The 21,857-nt window shown below is 42.7% G+C and overlaps 1 protein-coding gene across 1 annotated transcript in view; it reads left to right on the forward strand.

Annotated features, from left to right (window-relative positions):
* Positions 1-8,000: 8,000 nt before the first annotated feature.
* NXPE1 (neurexophilin and PC-esterase domain family, member 1) overlaps positions 8,001-21,857 on the forward strand; it is a gene marked incomplete at its 5' end in the record, with an annotated part of 37,329 nt that continues 23,472 nt past the window's right edge. Inside the window, 2 exon segments of the mRNA NM_001101712.1 lie at positions 8,001-8,046; positions 17,240-17,348.

Consider the following 21,857-nt stretch of genomic DNA (forward strand, 5'->3'; position numbering starts at 1 on the left):
GTGGGTTAAGCTGCTACCTGCAGTGCCAGCATTGCTTATGGATGCCAGTTGAAGTCCTGGCTGCTCCACCTCTGATCCGATTCCCTGCTAATGTGCCTGGGAAACCAGCGGAAAATGGCCCAAGTGCTTGGGCCCCTGCACCCATGTGGGAGATCCAGAAGAAGCTCTTCTCCCCTCCCCTCCCCTCCCCTCCTCTCCCCTCCCCTCCCCTCCCCTCCCCTCCTTTCCCCTCCCCTCCTTTCCCCTCCCCTCCTCTCCCCTCCTCTGACCTCCCCTCCCCTCCCCTCCCCTCCTTTCCCCTCCCCTCCCCTCCCCTCCCCTCCCCTCCCTTCCCCTCCTCTCCTCTCCCCTCCCTCCCCTCCTCTCCCCTCCCCTCCCCTCTCCTCCCCTTCCCTCTCTGTAACTCTTTCTTTCAAATAAAATAAATAAATCTTAAAAAAAAAAACAAGAAAGTTAAGCTGCTGCTTGGGATACCTGCATTGCATATCAGAGTGCCTGATTTGAGGCTGGCTGCTCCTGCTTCTGATCCAGCTTCCTTTTGATTCACGTCCTTGAAGGTAGCAGATGATGGCTCAAGTACTTGAGTCCTTGCCACCCATGTGGGAAAGCCAGATAGAGTTCTGGGCTATTGGCTTTAGCTTGGCCCAGCCTTGACTGTTGTGAGCATTTGGAGAATGAACCAGCTGATAGAAGATTCTCTCTTGCTCTCATTCTCTCACTCTTTCTTGCTCTCTGCCTTTTAAGTTGATGGAAATAAATAAACAATAAAAACATGCCAAATTCATACAAGCAGAGACATTGGACGTTGCCAAGGGGTTGTGGGGCAGGTGGGGTTTAGGGAAGGGAGAAGAGTTGATAAAGCATACAGAGTTTCTGTTAGGGTAAGTATCGGAGAGCTATTGTACAGCATGCTGACTGTAGTTCCCATTAGTGTATTGTGTACTTGAAAATTGCTGAGCGATTAGATGCTGAATGTTCTTACTACCAGAAAAAATAGGAAGTCTGAGCTGATGCCTTCCAAAGGTGCACATTAGCAGGAAACTAAAATCAGAAATATAGCTGGGACTCTAACCCAGGCAGTCCAGTATGGGATGTGGACATCCCCATGTGATGGCTTAACTGCTGTGGCAAACACCCACTCTCATAATGCATTTCCACATTGGTCAAACAAACATGTATCTTCTTTCTTATTACACACATTTTAAAACAGCTTCTGCCAATTACAGCTTGTTTATTCTTTCAAATGAACATTGGAATTGAGTTAACTTCTTAAGCATTTCATTGGTATTTTCATTAAGATTGCCTTATGTTTTTGATATTAAACATTCTAATAAACAATTTTCTAGACATCAGCTTGGTCTTACATTATGTAAGCTGCTTCATATTTTTATTAAGATGTTTCTTATGCATGTTTTTATTCTAGTTGTTATGTAAGATTAAGCTTTTTCCCTATTATATTTTTTAGCTGAATACTGGTGACAATTGTATATAAAACTGTTGAATTGTGTGTATTTTGTAACTAGTTAACATTACTGACTTCTGGTGGTTTTCATTTGATTTACTTAGGCTTTCCATATATATATATATATATATATATGTATATACATGCATTATTTAAAAGTAGAGGTTCATTTTTATACATTTAAATAATTATTATTTTTTTTTAACTTTTATTTAATGAATATACGTTTCCAAAGTACGAATAATGGATTACTATGGCTTCCCCCCCATACCGTCCCTCCCACCCACAACCCTCCCCTTTCCCACTCCCTCTCCCCTTCCATTCACATCAAGATTCATTTTCGATTATCTTAATATACAGAAGATCAGCTTAGTATACATTAAGTAAGGATTTCAACAGTTTGCTCCCACACAGAAACATAAAGTGAAAAATAATAGATGATTTTTTTTTAATGATGATGAAATCAGATCAGACCTATTGGCATGTTTAATCCCAGTGAGAGTCAAGTTGGGAGTTGATAGTTTCTTTTTTTTTTTTTTTTTTTTTTTTACAGAGGATCAGTTTAGTATGCATTAAGTAAAGATTTCAACAGTTTGCACCCCCATAGAAACACAAAGTGAAATATATTATTTGAGTACTCGTTATAGCATTAAATCTCAATGCACAGCACATTAAGGACAGAGATCCTACATGAGGAGTAAGTGCACAGTGACTCCTGTTGTTGACTTTACCAATTGACACTCCTGTCTATGGCATCAGTAATCTCCCTATGCTCCAGTCATGAGTTTCCAAGGCTATGGAAGCCCCTTGAGTTCTCTGACTCTTATCTTGTTTAGACAAGGTCATAGTCAAAGTGGAGGTTCTCTCCTCCCTTCAGAGAAAGGTACCTCCTTCTTTGAAGACCTGTTCTTTCCACTGAGATCTCACTGACAGAGATCTTTTGCCAGAGTGTCTTGGCTTTCCATGCCTGAAATACTCTCATGGGCTTTTCAGCCAGATCTGAATGCCTTTAGGGCTGACTAATTCCTTGAGCAAGGACAGTCTATTCAATAAATAATTATTATTTAAAAAATTATTCTGTCCTTTATTGCATTGACTAGAAGTTCTAGAAAATTGCTGAGTGGTAATGAGCATACTGCTCTTGTAACTGAGTTTAATGAGAATGAAATCTAATATCTCATCATTAATTATAATGTTGGCTATCTATATGCAGTAATTATTGTCTAATAGGTTAAGAAAGATTTCTTCTATTTTGAGGAGGCTTTTGTATTTATTTTGATATTGCATATATTTTAATTATTTTAATTTTGCATTTATTAAAATAATTGTTTTTAATCTTCTGAGATATTGATGTGGCTGGCATATTTAGCATGCCACCGGATTAGCATGTTATATTAATAGTGAGATTAGTATGTGATTTCCTTGTTTGTGCTTGGTTTGTTGGGCTTTGGTATTAGTGTTCTGGTTTGGGGAAATGAATTGGCAAGTGTGCCATCTTTCTCTAGGCTCCAGAACAGTTTTAAATGCATATGAATTCTCTGCCCTTAAACCTGTGATAGAACTCACAGATAAAGTTTCAGGACAGGGTCCAGCTCCTGGAACTACCTTGTAAGCAAACATTTCCATTTCTTTTTTTTTTAACTTTTATTCAATGAATATAAATTTCCAAAGTACGACTTATGGATTACAATGGCTTCCCCCCAATACCGTCCCTCCCACCCACAACCCTCCCCTTTCCCACTCCCTCTCCCCTTCCATTCACATCAAGATTCATTTTCGATTATCTTAATATACAGAAGATCAGCTTAGTATACATTAAGTAAGGATTTCAACAGTTTGCACCCACACAGAAACATAAAGTGAAAAATAATAGATGATTTTTTTTAAATGATGATGAAATCAGATCAGACCTATTGTCAAAACATTTCCATTTCTTTTACAGTCTTGGTATCCAGATGAACGCCTTTCTCAAGTTATTTCTGGAAGTTTATGTGTTGTTACTATATTATGTATTTGACCTTATTTTCAGGGTTTTTAGCTTAGAGTAGTGCATTTATGTTTCTTATTCCATGCTAATCTTTAACTGCACATGTACATGCTAATTGTACATTGATGGGTTTGACAATGTATCCATGTGTGTAACCAACGTAGTGCCCATGATGCAGAGCTTCCTACTCCCTGATTGCTTCCTCATACCACCTGCTACTCAGTCTCTACTTCCCCACCTCCCCTGTTAGGATTCCTGCTGTTGTCAATGCTGGAAGTTTATATACATGAAATTATACAGGATGTGCTGCTTTGTGTCTTGCCTTTTTCTTTCAACATAGTGTGTGTGTATTTAAATGTGTTTCCAGGGGCTGGTGCTGTGGTGTAGCGAGTAAGGCTGCTGCCTGCAGTGCCAGTATGCCATATGGGCGCCAGTTCAAGTCTAGGCTGCTCTACTTCAAATCCAGCTCTCTGCTATGTCCTGGGAAAGCAGTGGAAGACGGCCCAAGTCCTTGGGCCCCTGCACCCATGTAGGAGACCCAGAAGAAGTTCTTGGCTCCTGGCTTCGGATTGTTCCAGCTCTGGCCATTGCAGTCTTGTGGGGAGTGAACCATCAGATGGAAGAACTCTCTCTCTCTGCCTCTCCTTCTCTCTTTGTGTAACTCTTTCAAGTAAATAAATAAATCTTAAAAAAAAGTGTTTCCAGAATTAGCAGTGCATTAAAACAACAACAACAACAACAACAACATTTATTTGAAAGGCAAAGTGTCAGAGAGAGGGAGAGATAGAGATCTTCCATCCACTGGTTCACTCTCCAAATGACTGTAACAACCAGGGTTGGGTCAGGCTGAAGTCAAGAGTCTAGAACTCTATCTGTGCTTCCCATGTGGGTGGCAGGGGCCCATATATTTAGGTCCTCTTCTGCTGCTTTCCCAGGTGCATTAGCAGGGAGCTGGAATAGAAATGGAGCAGCTGGGACTTGAATCAGAGCTCTTAGATGGGATGCCAGCATCGCAGGGCCAGCTTAACCCTCTATGCCACAACACCAGCACCCATTGTTTAAAATTGCTCTGTAGCATTCCTTTGTATGACTATGCCACAATTTATTTTCCTATCTCCTCTGGATGAACTGTTGGTTTGTTTCTAGTGTTCAGCAATTCTGAATAAAGCTGCTGTGATTCTGAGATACTCAGTCAATCTGGAAGTCATTTCCCCAAGTGCCGACCCTTACCTCAAAGAACAAGCTTCCAGGAACCCTATGAGACCTCAGTGGATTCCAAATTTTTGATTATTTCAATGTGAAGACTGGACCTTTAAGAAAGGGAAACAGACAATTAAGTTGTTAGCTCTTCAAGCATTGAAATCAGTATGAATCTCAGATCATCTCTGGATTATACTCTTTAATTTCAGAAGACATAATGTTTGTCATTGTTTTTGGTATATTTAAGATATTTTGAATATTATAGAATGACTGGTTCCTTGGTGACTTTTTCCCCCTGTTCAAATGTGGTGACTTCAAGATTCAGGGAGGGATCTTTGGGGCCATTGAAATGCTTTATTTATTTCAGGGCTAATGGTTTATGACTGTTCCAAGAAGGCCAATAGACTGGTCAAATGAAGTGCACTGTGGCTCAGGACCAATGGGAAGGACCTGGGAGATAACAATGTGTTTGAGAAAGATTTAGGGTCAGTAGATACTGTACATAAAAAGTGACAGCCTTCTCTTTTATCTGTTTTTAACAAAGGCTGATTTTGTATTCTAGGGGACTTCTGGCAACATCTAGAGACATTTTTGCTTTTCCCAGTTGGGAGGGCTGCTACTGGCATCTGGTTGGTAGAGGCCTGGGATGCTGCTAACAACGTTAGAATGCACAGGACAGCTCCCCACAGAAAAGAATTGTGTGGCTCAAAATGTCAACAGTGTCATGATCGGGGATCCCTGTCTTGGACAAATGATGGGAAAAATATTTTTCCATGAGAAACTCATTGGCACCTACTTTTCCAAGACCAAAGATTTCTCAAACCAACTTGTTCCAAATCACATTTATGCCCTTTGCTTCCAAACCGCACTTCCCTCAGTGTCCCATCACAGAAAATGGGACCAGCACTCTGTCCTGAAATCTGGGCTCCTTTTACTTCTATTGGTGTTTCATACTGTGCCTAAGAGTGGATTATCCTTATTTATACTGCTTGGGACTCTTCTTCTTCTTCTTGACAGGCAGAGTAGACAGGGAGAGAGAGAGACAGAGAGAAAGGTCTTCCTTTTTCCGTTGGTTCACCCCACAATGGCTGCTGCGGCCGGCGCACCACGCTGATCCAAAACCAGGAGCCAGGTGCTTTTCCTGGTTTCCCATGCAGGTGCAGGGCCTAAAGACTTGGGCCATCCTCCACTGCACTTCCTGGCCACAGCAGAGAGCTGGACTGGAAGAGGAGCAGCTGGGACAGAATCCGGCACCCCAACCGGGACTAGAACCCAGTGTGCCAGTGCTCCAGGCAGAGGATTAGCCTATTGAGCCGCGGTGCCGGCCGGGACTCTTCTTAATAGTAGGATTCACAGCTTTCATTTCTTTTAGAAAGCTTAACGAATTAAGGTGATGGTGGCTTTGTAGAAAGAGTTTGGGAGGATTCCCTCCCTTTCAATTGTTTTGAACAGCTTGAGAAGAATTGCAGTAAGTTCTTTAAATGCCTGGTAGGATTTAGCAGTGAGGCAATCTGGTCCTGGGCTCTTCTTTGTTGCGAGTGTCTTTATCACTGCTTCAGTTTCTGCCTTGATTATGGGTCTGTTTAGGTTTTCTATGTCTTCATGGCTCAATTTATGTGCATTGCATGTGTCCAGGAACCTATGCCTTTAGATATCCTAGTTTGTTGACATACAGCTCTTTGTACTAATTTCTGATGATTATTTTTATTTTTGTGGTACCTGTTGTTACATTTTCTTTGTCATTTCTAATTTTAGTGATTTGGGTCTTCTCCCTCTTTTTTTAGTTTTTTGGACCATTGGTATGTCATTTTTTTTTATTTCTTGAAAAAGCTCTTTGTTTTGCTGATCTTTTTTATTTTTTGTTGCAATTTTGTTTATTCTCTAATTTTAATCATTTCTTTTCTCCTACTTGTTTTGTGTTTCATTTGCTGTTGTTTTTCTAGATCCTTGAAATGCATTGATAGCTCATTTATTTGATGTATTTCCAATTTCTTGATTTAGGCACCACTTGCTGAAAACTTTCCTCTTTATTCTGCCTTTGCTGTATCCTATAAGGTTTTTTTTTTAAGATTTATTTATTTATATGAAAGAGTTACACAGAGAGAAGGAGAGGCAGAGAGAGAGAGAGAGAGAGAGAGAGAGAGAGGTCTTCCATCCGCTGGTTCATTCCTCAAATGACCACAATGGCTGGAGCTGCACTGATCTGAAGCCAGGAGCCAGGAGCTTCTTCGGGGTCTTCCATGTGGGTGCAGGGGCCTAAGGACTTGGGTCATCCTCTACTGCTCTCCCAGGCCATAGCAGGGAGCTGGATTGGAAGTGGAGCAGCTGGAACTCGAACCAGTGCCCATATGGGATGCCAGCACTGCAGGCTGTGCTTTAACCCACTACACCACAGTGCCGGCTCCATCCCATAAGTTTTGACATGTTGCTCTGTCATCTTTGTTCCCAGAACTTTTTTTTATTTCTCTTGTGTTTTCTTCAGTGACCTACTGCTCATTCGGGAGCATGCTATTCAGTCTCCATCAGTCTCCATCTGTTTGCGTATGTTCCAGAGCCTCCTGAGTTGTTGATTTCCAGCTTTGTTCCACTGTGGTCAGAGAAGATGCCTGGTACAATTTTTTTTTAATTTGCTGAGACTTACTTATTGCCTAACGTGTGATCTATTCTAGTGAAAGTTCCATGCACTGATGAGAAGAATGTGTTCTACAACTGTAGGATGCAAAGTTCTGTAGATATCTATTAGGTCTATTGTGGGGAGCAACTCGGACTAGACTAAGTTACTGGAATTAAGACTTATTCTATGCATCTGCTCTCCCACAATATGGCGCTGGGAGAGGAGTAAATAACTTTTACACAGCTGCCTCCAGTTCAACCAATAACCTGCAGGAGCTGATCCTGCTCCTGATCGGAGGAGAGCAGCGTACTCGGCGTGTGGGTAGCAGAATTGGGATTGGTGGAAGAGGATTATAAAGGAGGAGAGAGACAACATGCACCAGGAACATCTGAAGGAACACCTGAGGAACATCTGAGCAGCCCCCGAGAGAGCTGGCCGGCGGTGTGCCGCTCCCCCGCGGAAGTGGGGAAAGTGGCAGGGGGAACCGCCCTTCCACGGAGGTGGAAGGGTCGGTAGCCAACCCAGGAAGAACCAGCAGCAAACCCGGGGAAGGCCGAGCAGACAAAAGAACAGCGCAGGGTCCTGTGTCGTTCCTCCACGAAGAGGGGGAGTGACATAATGGTGCCGTGACTCGGATAAGAAACCTAGGCAGGGTTAAGTGTCATTCCTCCACGAAGAGGGGGAGCGACAGTCTATAGTGTAGGATGCAAAGTTCTGTAGATATCTATTTGGTCTATAGTGTCTACTAACTCAGCTGTTTCTTTGCTGATTTTCTGTCTAGTTATCTGTTCATTGCTGAAAATGAAATATTTTTTTAAAAAGATTTATTTATTTATTTGAAAGTCAGAGTTACACACACACATACACACACACACACACAGAGAGAGAGAGAGAGAGAGAGAGAGGTCTTCGATCTGATGGTTTACTCCCCAATTGGCTACAACAGCCGGAGCCGTGCTGATCCGAAGCCATGAGCCAGGAGCTTCTTCCAGGGCTCCCACACGAGTGCAGGGGCCCAAGGACTTGAGCCATCTTCTACTACTTTCCCAGGCCATAGAAAAGAGCTGGACTGGAAGAGGAGCAGCCGGGACTAGAACCGGTGCCCATATACGATGCTGGTGCTTCAGGTCAGGGCTTTAACCCACTGCGCCACAGCACTTGTCCTGGAAATGGGGTATTGAAATCCCCCATTACTATTGTCTTGGAGTCTCTTTCTCCCTTTAGATTCATTAACATTTCTTTTAAATAGCCAGATGCCCTGTAATTAGGTAGAATTGGTCCCTTAATCATTACATAGTGCCTTTCTTTGTCTCTTTTAACAGTTTTTGTGTTCAAGTCTATTTTGGCTGATATTTTAATAGCAAGGCTATACCAGCTATTTTTTGATTTCTGTTAGCATGGAATATCTTTTTCCATCTATTCAGTCTGTGTGTATCTTTGTTGGTGAGATGTATTCCTTGTAGGCAGCAAATAGATAGGTTTTGTTTTTTAAATCCATTCAGCCATCTCTATATTTTAACTAGAGAGTTGAGGCCATTTACATTCATGTTGACTATTGATAAGTAATGACTTTGCTTTGCCATTTTTCCATAAGTATTCCTATTGTTTACTTTGAATATTGTTTGTATTTTTCCTGAGAGATTTTCTGCCTTCACCTTCTTTCATAGTGATGACCGTGTTTCTCTGTGTTGCACATCCTTAGAATATTTTATAAGACTGGATGAGTGGTAATAAGTTATTTCAATTCTGTTTGTTATGGATGATCTTTATTTCACCTTCATTTGTAAATGAGAGCTTTGAGTGTACAGTATTCTGGGTTGACAGCTTTTTTTTCTTAAGACTTGGACTATATCTTGCCATTCTCTCATAGCTTATAGGGTTTCTTAAGAGAAGTCAGCTGTGAGTCTAATTGGAGATCCCCTGAAAGTAATCTAGCATTTGTCCATGCACATTTTACAATTCCTTCTTCATGTCTTTGTGGAGAGTTTCACTACAATGTGTCATGGTGAAGATCTTTTCTGGTCCACACCTTCAGGAACTCCTAAGCCCTATATGTTGGGTGTTGGATAGTATCCCATAGATCTCCAACACTGTTTTTGAGTTCTAATTTCTTCTTCTTCTTCTCCTTCTTCCTCCTTCTTCCTTATTGTAAAATTTCCAGAGATTTGTCTTCTAACTCAGATATTCTTTCTTCTCCTTCACCGAGTCTGTTAAGGCTTACCACCACATTTTTTATTTGTTCTATTAAATTCTTCATATATTTCATTTTGACTTTCTCTTGAAGAAAATTTCTTGGTAGAAATTTTCTTTCACATCATGTACAGATTTCATTAGTTCATGGATTTTCTTATTACTTCTAAGTAATCCTACAATCAATTTTTTGAATTACATTTCTGGCATTTCTTCAATCTCTTCATTTTCACATTCTAGTATTGAAGTGTTGTGTTCTTTTGGAGCTGTCATGTTGTCTTCCTTATTCTTGTTTCTTGAATTGCTGTATTTATTATTAGGCATGCGTGGAGATACTTGTTGGTTTTGTTTTTTTTTCCCCCCTTGTGATGGCTTTTATCTCTGACTATGCTTCTGTGGCATTGTATTCCAGTGAATAGTCAGAGGCATGTGCTCTGTGTGGCCAGGGAGCTCTGTTCAGTGCTCCAGTGTGAAGGGAATATCCAAGGTTACATCCAGGTTGGGCATGGTAAATTCTCATTCATTCTCTCTCTCTCTCTCTCTCTCTCTTTCTCTTTATCAGATGGAGGTTTGTTCTGCTCTGTTGGTGTAATCTCATGCTCACTTCTCTCCTCAAAGGAGACCAGTGTCTGGGTACTAATGCTGGTGGGTTCAATATTCATCCATGCTGCCAGAAGAACCACACAAAGGATCTGTGCAGTCCTTGATCAGCATGGATCCCACAACAATGACCCTCACTAGGGAATCAGGGAGCTGTCAGCGTGTGAAGCAGTCCACAGTGACTGCCCACAGTCCCAGCCACACCCTGCATTCTGCCACACAGCCACAGTGTTTTCACAGTCCCCACACACAAGCCTCCTACAGCCACAAGCACCCAGCCTTCTGTCAGTTCTCCCAGCCAGACTCAGGTATCCCTGCTCATATGGTTGCTAGGCACACAGATATGAGCTGGCACAGTTGTTACATATGTCCAAAAAGCCACCCACCCTCTCTCAGCCAGTTACAGGATGCCAGTGCAGGGTTGTCAGGGAGACACATGCCCCCTCTTTTTTCCTTCTAGGTTGGCAGGTACACTGTCCTCCACAGGGCTTCAAGCCAGACTTGTGCCAGGCTCTTCCCACAGCTTTATCACCAGTGACTTGGGCTGCTGCAGTCTGGTCTCACCTCACTCCAAAGCTGGTGCTGAGGCTCTTGGCTGCTGGGATCCAAAGTTTTGCATGTCCACACCCTCCACATAAGTCCACAGTGTCCCTCTAATTTTGGTGGAATTTCCTCTGATGTGTTTCTTTCTAGCTCTTTCCAGAGACTGCACTCTCTCAATTTTTTTAAAACTATCTTCCCTGATGTGCAATTTGGGATATGCTCAAGCTGACTTGCCCCAAACAGTAGAGATAGAAACATACCAGGGGATTCCAATTCAATCCCATCAAGGTGGCATGTACCAATGCCATCTCACTAGTCCAAGTGATCAATTTCTGCTCACAATTGATCATGATAGGACTAAGAGCCAAAGGGATCACATAAACAAGACTAGTGTCTGCAAATACTAACTGATAGAATAAAAAAGGGAGAGAACGATCCAACATGGGAAGTGAGATACACAGCAGACTCATAGGATGGCAGATGTCCTAAACAGCACTCTGGCCTCAGAATCAGCCCTTAAGGCATGCGGATCTGGCTGAAAAGCCCATGAGAGTATTATAGGCATGGAAAGCCAAGACACTCTGGCAAACAAACAAACAAACAAAAAAAAACCCTAAATGAAAAATCTCCGCGAGTGAGATCCCAGTGGAAAGAACAGGTCATGAAAGAAGGAGAAGAAGGAGGTACCTTTCTCTGAAGGGAGGAGAGAACTTCCACTCTGACTATGACCTTGTCTAAATATGATCAGAGTCAGTGAACTCAAAAGGCTTCCATAGCCTTGGCAACTCATGACAAGAGCCTAGGGTGATTACTGATGCCATAAACAAGAGTGTCAATTTGTTAAGTCAACAACAGGAGTCACTGTGCACTTACTCCTCAGGTAGGATCTCTGTCCCTAATGAGCTGTACAGTGTGATTTAATGCTATAACTAGTACTCAAACAGTATTTTACACTTTGTGTTTCTGTGTGGGTGCAAACTGTTGAAACCTTTACTTAATATATGCTAAACTGATCTTCTGTATATAAAGAGAATTGAAAATGAATCTTGATGTGAATGGAAGGGGAGAGGGAGCGGGAGATGGGAGGGTTGTGGGTGGGAGGTAAGTTATTGGTGGAGGGGGGGAGCCATTTTAATCCATAAGCTGTACTTTGGAAATTTGTATTCATTAAATAAAAGTTAAAAAAAAAACTATCTTCCCTAGACTAGATCAGTAAGCTCCCTCCCTATTCTGCCATCTTGACTCTCCCCCCAATCCCCATCATCACATTCTAATATTGAAGTGTTTTTGTGTTTCTTTGTGAGGGTTGGAGGGTTCATATTGTCTTCCTTATTCTTGTTTCTTGATTTTCTCTGTTTATTTCTAGGCATTTGTGTACATACTTGTTGGTTTTTTCCTTTGATGGCTTTTATCTTGGACTTTGCCTCTTTGGCTTAGTGGAATGATTGCACTTGCAGTGAATACCCAGAAGTGTGTGCTAGGTGTGGCCAGGGAACTCAGGTCAGTGCTCCAGGGTGGGGTGAGTATCTAGGGTGACACTCAAGTTATGCATATTAGAGCTCTTGTTAACAGAAGAAGGCTATGGTCATGTCTGCTGGTGTGGTCACACTGTCACCTCTTCTCTTCCAGGGTGATCAGTGCCCAGGTGTTAGCCCACATGGGTACAGTACTCATCTGTGCTGCCATATGTACCACACCAAGGATCTGTGTTGTTCTCTACGTGAACATGCATCCCACTGCAATGACCCACCCACCCCAGGCCATCAATGAGCTCTCAGCATGAGGAGCTGCATACAGAGACCCAGCTACAACCTTCGCCCTCTCCTATCATCACTGAGTCCCCACAGACTCAGCACACAAGTCTCCCACAGTCATGGAGTGCAGAGGACCTCTCTGCACTGTCCAGTCCTGTCCCCAGAGAGGCAGGCATTTCCAGAGCCAGCTGCCTTGGGTGCTCTGCCTAGGTAGTTTGAGCCATGGAGCCTATGGTATGTTGGGAGGCCAGGGGTGCCTCACAGTCCTGCATGGGTTCCCAGCCCCTGTCAATCCTCCCAGCCAGACTCAAAGTCAGTGAGAAATGGGAATTTATCCCTCTGTTAGAATCTCTGATCACACATGTACACAGGAGTCTCTGGCCGAATGTTGCCTTCTCCCCCCAGTTACACTGGAGCTGCTGCCACCAGTACTACTAAGGAGATGGTGTCTCGTCTGAACCAGTTGCTGTGCCTGCACACAAGGGCTTCCACAGCTGCAGCTTAGGCCCCTAGTGACTCCTGCCTTCTCAGCCGGTTGCCAGTTGCTGTTGATGGGGAGATGAGGTGAGAGAAAAGTACCCCCCTTTTTTCATTGGGTCAGTGGGTACCCTCTCCCTCTTGGGGCTCTAGGCTGGACTCACGCCACGTTCTCCCTCTGGCTATCTCAGCAGTGGCAGGGATTGCTGATGTCTGATCTCACCTCAGTCTCTGAAACTGGTGCTTTCTCTAGCTCTCAGCTGCTGGAGTCGTATGTTGTGTCTGTGTTCATGCTGTGTGTCCACATCTGGCAGACAGATCCGTGGCATTCCTCTTGCTTCCATAGAAGTTCCAGTGCAGTTTTCTCTCTAACTCTCCCCTGAGAATGTACTTCCTACGCTTTTTAAAACTACTTATCCCTAGCCTAGTGCAGTACACCATTCTCTATTGTGCCAAATTGGAATTGAATAATAAATTTCTTAAAATAAATAAACAAATGCTATTAGACCATCAAAATAATATGATTAAGAGATGTTTTAAAAATTGGAATAATGTTAATAAAAATAATAAAATATAAGGGCTGGCATTGTTTCACAGTGAGTTAAGCTACTCCTTGCAATACCAGTATCCAATATCAGAGTATTGGGGGTTGTTTTGTTTTAAGATTTTTCTATCTATTTTGAAAGTCAGCATTACAGAGAGAGGGTGAGACACAGGCACACACAGAGAGCAACAGATTTTCCATCTGTTGGTTCACTCCCCAGATGGCTGCAACAGCCAGCTCTGCTCAAGGCCAGCACTTCGTCCAGGTCTCCCACATGGGTTACAGGGGCTCAAGCACTTGGGCCACCTTCTACTGCTTTCCCAGGTACATTAGCAGTGAACTAGATTGGAAGTGGAGCAGCTGGGACTTGAACTGTCACCCGTATCAGATACGGCATTACAGGCTGTAGCTTTACCCACTCTGCCATAACACAGGCCCCTGGAGTGTTGATTTAAGTCCTGGCTACTCTGCTTCTGGTCCAGCTTCTTACTAATAGACTTGGAAAAGCAGCAGAAGATGGCCCAAGTACTTGGGCCCCATGTGTGGAAGACCAGGATGGGGTTCCTGGTTCCTGGCTTCAGCCTGTCCCAGGCTTGGCTTTTGTGAATATTTGGGGAGGGATCAGCAGATGGAACATCTGTGTGTGTGTAGCCGGGGGGAGGGAGGCAAAGCTTCCAAAATTATAAAAGGACAAAAGCAAAATATAAATGAAGAGAGTGAAAAGATAAACTGCAGACGGGGAGAACTTATGACCATAGGAAGATAATAGAAGAAAAGTGGAGTAAATGAATTCCAAGGGGAGAGTGGGAGAGAAATTTGTAGTGAACTTCTACCGAAGGAAGAGACACCCTTTAGTGGTGATTACAGCACAAACACACAGCAGTGAGTGGGGACGCCAGCAGCTACCATCTTCTCAGAGCAAAGTGAGAGGAGAGTGCAGCAGCCCGAGTCACTGATAATTGCCTGAAGGAGAACCTTATGGACACCAACTCTGAGTCTGGCCTAGAGCTGTAGTGTGGGCAGGGTGCCCACCTAACCCCCTGAAGGGAAGGCACATTTCCGTCTCCCTATTCACAGAAGGCACCCAGCAGTGAGCAGGGAGGAAACACCATCTTCATAAGAAAAGCAGAGGCTTTCAAATGTAAGAAATAAAGAAAATGTTCTAAAATTTGCATGAGAGAAATACCAGTTTATCTTCAGAGGATCCTAAATTAGCCTAACAGCTGATTTCTCATCAGAATCCCTACAGGCTAACACAGACTGGAGAGTAATAGTCCAAGTCATAGAAAAATAAACTGTAAATCCAGAATACTGTATCCAAGAAAGCTCTCATTTAAAAATGAAGGTGAAATAAAGACCTTCCAAAAAAAGAGAAATTGAAAGAATTTGTCACCACTGTCCAGCCTTACAAATGACACTAAAGGATGCATTACACACAGAAACAGAGAATGATAGTCATTGTTGTGAAAGGATATGAAGGCAGAAAATCTTTTGGGAGAAGGAAAAAGAAAATCCAAAGCAAACAATAGGAATATTTATAGAAAAATGGCAGGAACAAATCATTATTTATCAACAATAATCTTGAATGTAAATGCCCTAAATTTTGTAATTAAAAGATACAGACTGGTTTAATGGATTGAAAACAAGACCCATCATTCAGGTTCTAGTCCTGGCTGCTCTACTTCCTATCCAGCTTCCTGCTTTGGCCTGGGAAAGCAGTGGAAGATGGCCCAGACACTTGGGCCCCTGCACCCACATGGGAGACCCAGAAGAAGCTCCTGGCTCATGGCTTCGGATCCGCTAAGCTCCGGCCATTGTGGCCACTTGGGGAATGAACCAGCGGATGGAAGACCTTTCTCTCTGTCTCTCCCTCTCACTGTCTGTAACTCTACCTTTCAAATAAATAAATAAATCTCAAAAAAAGAGGCAAAACCCATCTATTTGGTGCTCAAAAGAAACATACCTCACCAACAGATACACCCAGAGTGAATGAAAGGATGCCTGGTAATATACGATGAATCCCGCGGCTGAAGATTTGTTTTTATCATGTTATCTAACTATAAGAGATCAAGAAAGGCAAAGCTCATGTGATACAAAAATGGTTAATCTGGGTACACTACTAATAAAGTGTAGGTAAGCCAATATTCTTCTGCTGAAGATGAAATAGCAATGTGAATGCTCTACAAGACGAGCTTCCCTGGGAAGCACCCAGTGAAAATGTCAGCAGTCACAAGAAGTGAAGGAAGGGGCCTGCTGATGAGATCTCTGAGGGAGGAAGTGGGGGGGGGGTCCAGGCTCGTCCAAGTTCACTGCCTTCTGTGCCTTAAGCCTTCACCTGCCAGGTGCTGGTTCTCTGATAGCTTCGCCACTTCTCCCTAAAGTCTCTGATGTTCTTCCATCAGCTTCCTTGTCTCTCTGCCATTGAGTGCAATACTGGGCAGTTTCAGCAAGGTTGGAACAGACCAGCTAGCTTCCATGTCACCCACTTTTGCATTGTTCAATGGGCATTTCGATACACATCTCCATTTAGAATCCACTACATCATCAGGTTGTGCCTCTTTCCACACAGCTTCCTTATCAGAAGTTTGCAATGGAGCAAAAATGTTATGATAAACGTGTGTTAGCTCCCCTCATTGGGATCCCAGTCAAGGGGCTACAGCATTAGCCATAGTCTGTCACACTCACCCTATATGCACCATTCCTGGGTGGCACTTCACACAGGACAGGACAGGCCCTGAGCTCTTCACTTGGAATCACACTTTTCCCGCTAATGGCAGGAAACAAGGATGGCTTGTTTCTGGTTGCCATCAGAGTAGACACAGAAATTGAGTATGCATTTGAAACTACAAAAACAACCTCTGATGGACACAGCATTCACGCAAATTTTAATTATATTTTAAAAAGTAATGGTAGGTGATTGGCTGGCGCTGCGGCTCAACAGGCTAATCCTCCGCCTAGCAGCACCGGCACACCAGGTTCTAGTCCTGGTCGGGGCACCGGATTCTGTCCCGGTTGCCCCTCTTCCAGGCCAGCTCTCTGCTATGGCCCGGGAGTGCAGTGGAGGATGGCCCAAATGCTTGGGCCCTGCACCCCATGGGAGACCAGGAGAAGCACCTGGATCCTGCCATCGGATCAGCGCGGTGGCCATGGTGGCCATTGGAGGGTGAACCAATGGCAAAGGAAGACCTTTCTCTCTGTCTCTCTCTCTTTCACTGTCCACTCTGCCTGTCAAAAAAAAAAAAAAAGTAATGGTAGGTGAGTTTGGGATACACACATAAGTAAAATACATTAGTTGTGAGTTTGAATGTTACATCTTAGAAACTGTCACAGGGTTTGGGCATCCAGGCTGAGAGAGAGGGAGAGAGAGAGAGCAAACGAGCAAGCACTGAAGTATCAGTCACTTAAAACCCAGGGAGTTAGTGGAGGGCAGGAGGCAAGGGAGAAATGCGCTCCCTTTATCTACCCCAGAATACGAATAATCCTTCCTCATTTATTGGTGACCTTTGCAGGGTAACAGAAACATCCCAACCACTCACCAGTTCTCCCAAGGGAGCCACTTGTTTGGAATTGTCTCGAGACTCCAGGTTATCAGAAAAGAATCTGCCATCCTGTGGAGTCACCAGGGGATCTTCACACTGTGACCTTTAGGACCCCAGCAGTCTTAGACCTAAGAAAGTCCCACTCCCAAGGGTGCCTGGTAACACAGGGGGTGAGAAAAGGAAATCTCAAAGATTCTGACAGACAGCCAGTCTGCAGAGCCGCTGGGATTATATCACCATCTAATTGCACTTTTCTTTATTGTACCTTCACATCTGCGCCCCAAGGTAATAATAAACCAAGGGGCAGTGAATACAGATTGATGAAAACAAATGTGCTCACAGACAAGGATAAAGGGGACTTCTGCACATCGAGGGTAGCCACATAAGAACTCAGAGGTGTTTTTCCAACTACGCAGACAGAGGCAGTCATCGGAAGAGGTAAGTGAAAGCCAGTGATGAGGACCCTGTGCTTCTGGGCCTGCTGTTTTGCCTGTGGTCAGTGAAGGGGGTGGGGAAGGTGGGCCGGGGAAAAAAAAAGAAATCATAAAGACTTTGTGAGCCAAGGTCTTCTCTCAAGTAAGACAGAGAAGAAAAGAGAGAGAGTTCAGAAGAAAACGGTGGGAGACAAACACAGGAGTGGTAGTGAGAACCTGACAAGGACAAGTGACGTGGCATGAAGGTAAAATATTTTCCCAATATCCAACCAGCAACAGCCCAGTGTCCCGCGGGGAGCAGGCATGCACATAGTCACTCAGGCTTACAGCCAGCCGGAGAGGGGAGATGGGTGTGAGAAACACAGGCTTACACCTAGTTACATTCCTCTGCCTTGTTTCATGTGTGTCATTTCTGGGGGAAATTGTAAATATACCACAAGAACTCAGAACATGGGAAGAGCAGTGCAATGTAGAGTTATCCTGGGAAGTTGTCTGTAGAGGTGGGGCTTATGTTGGGGAATGGCCGACCACTAACGTGGGTGAGGTAAAGGCAAGCTGTCCCAGGTGAACAGAGGTATGTGTCCCAAAATCGTAATAGCTGGAATATTTTTTTCATTATTTGTGTCCTTGAATCTGTGTGTGTCTTTGTGTTGTGACTTGCATGTATATTTTTAATTTACATAAAGAATGCTGTGGCACAGACTTCTAATTCTTATTACTTTGTTCTCTTAGCTCTGACTTGAATAGCCTTCCATGTTGTGTGTGGCTGATCCTAGCTGCTAGATAGTGTCCCACAGTACACATCCACTACATTTATCTTAACTTTTATAGTAATGCATATCAAAGTTCATCAGCTTCTCAACAGCTACACAAGATACACAATCAACTGAAATAAAATTTTATGTGATATTTTTGTGGACCTGACTGGGAAGTCCTCTGGACATATCCAAACTGGGCTTTCAGCGTATGTTGACACATTTTAAAACAAACCATCAAAAATGCTTCTATATTGCTTTCCAAGATTATTATATTAATTTGTATTCAACAGTGTAGCATAGGTATGGATAGAAATGTGATCTATATTATGACAGTTGGATTTAAGCCATCAATGATAAGACAAATTAGCTTTAGAAAATACATGAGGGGCTGGTGCAGTGGCATAGCAGGTAAAGCCAGTTTGAGTCCCAGCTGCTCCACTTCCTATGCAGCTCTCTGCTATGTCCTGGGAAAGCAGTAGAGGATGGTCCAAGTGCTTGGGCCCCTGCACCCACATGGAAGACCAGGAAGAAGCTCCTGGCTCCTGGCTTCAGATGGGCGCAGCTCCAGCTGTTGAGGCCAATTGGAGAGTGAACCAGAGGATGGAAGACCTCTCTCTCTCTCTCTGCCTCTCCTTCTCTCTCTGTGTAACTCTGACTTTCAAATAAATAAATGAATCTTTAAAAAAAAGAAAATACATGAGTGACATTTATCACATGTAAAGATATTTAAAAATTTATCAATATCTTTTAGTATTTTTTTGTTCTACTTAATACTTTTGGTTGAACTCTTTAATTAACACACAATTATTCTTAGGTGTTTAAATTTAACTGAAAAGTGATCCTTGTTAAATATAAGAGTGGGAATAAGAGAGGGAGGAGATGTACAGTTTGGCACATGCTTAATCGGACTTGCCCCAAATGGTGGAGTTAGAAATGCGCCAGGGGATTCGAATTCAATCCCATCAAGGTGGCATGTACCAATTCCATCTCACTAGTCCAAGTGATCAATTTCTGCTCACAATTGATCATAATAGGATTAAGAGTCAAAGGGATCACATAAACAAGACTAGTGTCTGCTAATACTAACTGATAGAATAAAAAAGGGAGAGAACAATCCAACATGGGAAGCAGGATACACAGCAGACTCATAGAATGGTGGATGTCCTAAACAGCACTCTGGCCTCAGAATCAGCCCTTAAGGCACGCGAATCTGGTTGAAGAACCCATGAGAGTATTTTAGGCATGGAAAGCCAAGACACTCTGGCAAAAAAACCAACCAACCAACCAACCAAACAAACAAAAAACCAAAAAAACCCAACCAACCCTAAATGAAAGATTTCTGCAAGTGAGATCCCAATGGAAAGAACGGGCCATTAAAGAAGGAAGTACCTTTCTGTGAAGGGAGGAGAGAACTTCCACTTTGACTATGACCTTGTCTAAATATGATCAGAGTCGGTGAACTCACAAGGCTTCCATAGCCTTGGCAACTCATGACAAGAGCCTAGGGTGATTACTGATGCCATGAACAAGAGTGTCAATTTGCTAAGTCAACAACAGGAGTCACTGTGCACTTACTCCTCATGTAGGATCTCTGTCCTTAATGTGTTGTTCAATGTGAATTAATGCTATAACTAGTACTCAAACAGTATTTTTAATTTATTTTTATTTTTCGACAGGCAGAGTGGACAGTGAGAGAGAGAGAGACAGAGAGAAAGGTCTTCCTTTGCCATTGGTTCACCCTCCAATGGCCGCCACGGCCGGCATGCTGCGGCCGGCGCACCGCGCTGATCCGATGGCAGGAGCCAGGTGCTTCTCCTGGTCTCCCATGGGGTGCAGGGCCCAAGCACTTGGGCCATCCTCCACTGCACTTCCTGGCCACAGCAGAGAGCTGGCCTGGAAGAGGGGCAACTGGGACAGAATCCGGCGCCCCGACCGGGACTAGAACCTGATGTGCCGGCGCCGCAAGGCGGAGGATTAGCCTAGTGAGCCACGGCGCCAGCCTCAAACAGTATTTTATACTTCGTGTTTCTGTGTGGGTGCAGACTGTTGAAATCTTTACTTAATATATACTAAATTGATCTTATGTATATAAAGAGAATTGAAAATGATTTTTAATGTGAATGGAGTGGGAGAGGGAGTGGGAGATGGGAGGGTTGCGGGTGGGAGGGAAGTTATGGGGGGTGGAAAATCACTGTAATCTATAAGCTGTACTTTGGAAATTTATATTATTAAATAAAAGTTAAAATAAAAAAATAAAAATTTATCAATATCTTTGAATCAGAAATCTGATAACAATTCAATTCCTATTATTGATAAAATACTTAGCTAAGTGCTTTTAAAAATAAAACTTCAGAGAAAGCATTAATAATCATTGATAAGGCCAGAACAAGACAAAGGCGCTGAATGTAGCCTCATTTGATCCCCTCTGTTCTGGATGTGCACTATTATAAGAGTACTATAAAATAAAATACTTGCATTTCTATAGATCAGCCACAGCGTTCATTTAGAAAATGAAATACAATAAATAGTATTATATAAATAATGAATATATAGAGACACATATAAGTGTGTGTAGGTAATATTTATATGTTTCTTACAGATTGGCATGTAATCTCTTAAGAACAACCAGAAAACCTGTATAACTTTATTTGGGATCAATTTGAAGCATCAGAGAGTTAGCAAGACAGTGAGACCTTGAGTGATCCAGGTTCCAGAGAGAAAGTATGAGGAAAGCAAAGAGTAATTAGGGAAGTAAAAGGAAAATGAAATAATATATTCAAAGTCCTGTACCCTACACAAAACAAAATGTGGCAATGTAGATTTATATACCCAGCAAAAATATTTCTCAAAATGAAAACAAGATAAGGGGGCAAGGTTGTAACAGTTCTCTAATGTAATGAAGAATGAAAAAAAGAAACTAAATGTAAACATTTAAATGAATAAGGATTATACAAAATTGTAGAAATTATACATATTACTGTATTTCTTGTTTTTAAAGATTTATTTATTTTTATTTGAAAGTCAGAATTACACAGAAAGAGAAGGAGAGGCAGAGAGAGTCTTCCATCTGCTGGTTCACTCCCCAGCTGGCTGCAATGGCCGGAGCTGTGCCGATTCGAAGCCAGGAGCATGGAGCTTCGTCTGGGTCTTCCACACGGATGCAGGGGCCCAAGGACTTGGGCAATCTTTTACTGCTTTCCCAGGCCACAGCGTAGACCTGGATTGGAACTGGAGCAGCTGAACTCAAACCGGCGCCCATATGGGATGCCAGTACTGCTGGTGATTGCTTTACCCACTATGCCACAGCACTGGCCCCCATCTTACTGTATTTCTAGAATTAAAATTTCTGACAGTGATAGCAAAAAAGTGAGGGAGTTAAATGTAGGAGAAATATAGTCTGTAAGATCCTTCATTTACCCTAAATTCATAACAGTGCCAATATATATTAGATCGCATTAAATCAAAGATGCATATTGAAATTTCTAAAAGAGAGTCAAAACTACTAAAGTAGTTCATGTAACTTATGAGCTGAAGGAAAAGATACAGTAACTAAAATAATTTTACTAATATAAAAGAGTCAAAAGGGAGAAAATAAGATAGAGGACAGGACAGATGAAAACCAAATAACAAAATTACAGATGTACTAATGATAGAATGTAAAAGATGGCAGAATTGCTTACATGGGACTAACATTTTGCAAATAACAGTACTAAACCCTAGTAAAATATATTTTTTAAAAAACTTATTTCAAAGTA

Source organism: Oryctolagus cuniculus, chromosome 1 (genome assembly GCF_051225735.1).
Source record: "Oryctolagus cuniculus isolate XC-2025 breed Fujian yellow rabbit chromosome 1, ASM5122573v1, whole genome shotgun sequence".
Taxonomy (NCBI): Eukaryota; Metazoa; Chordata; class Mammalia; order Lagomorpha; family Leporidae; genus Oryctolagus; species Oryctolagus cuniculus.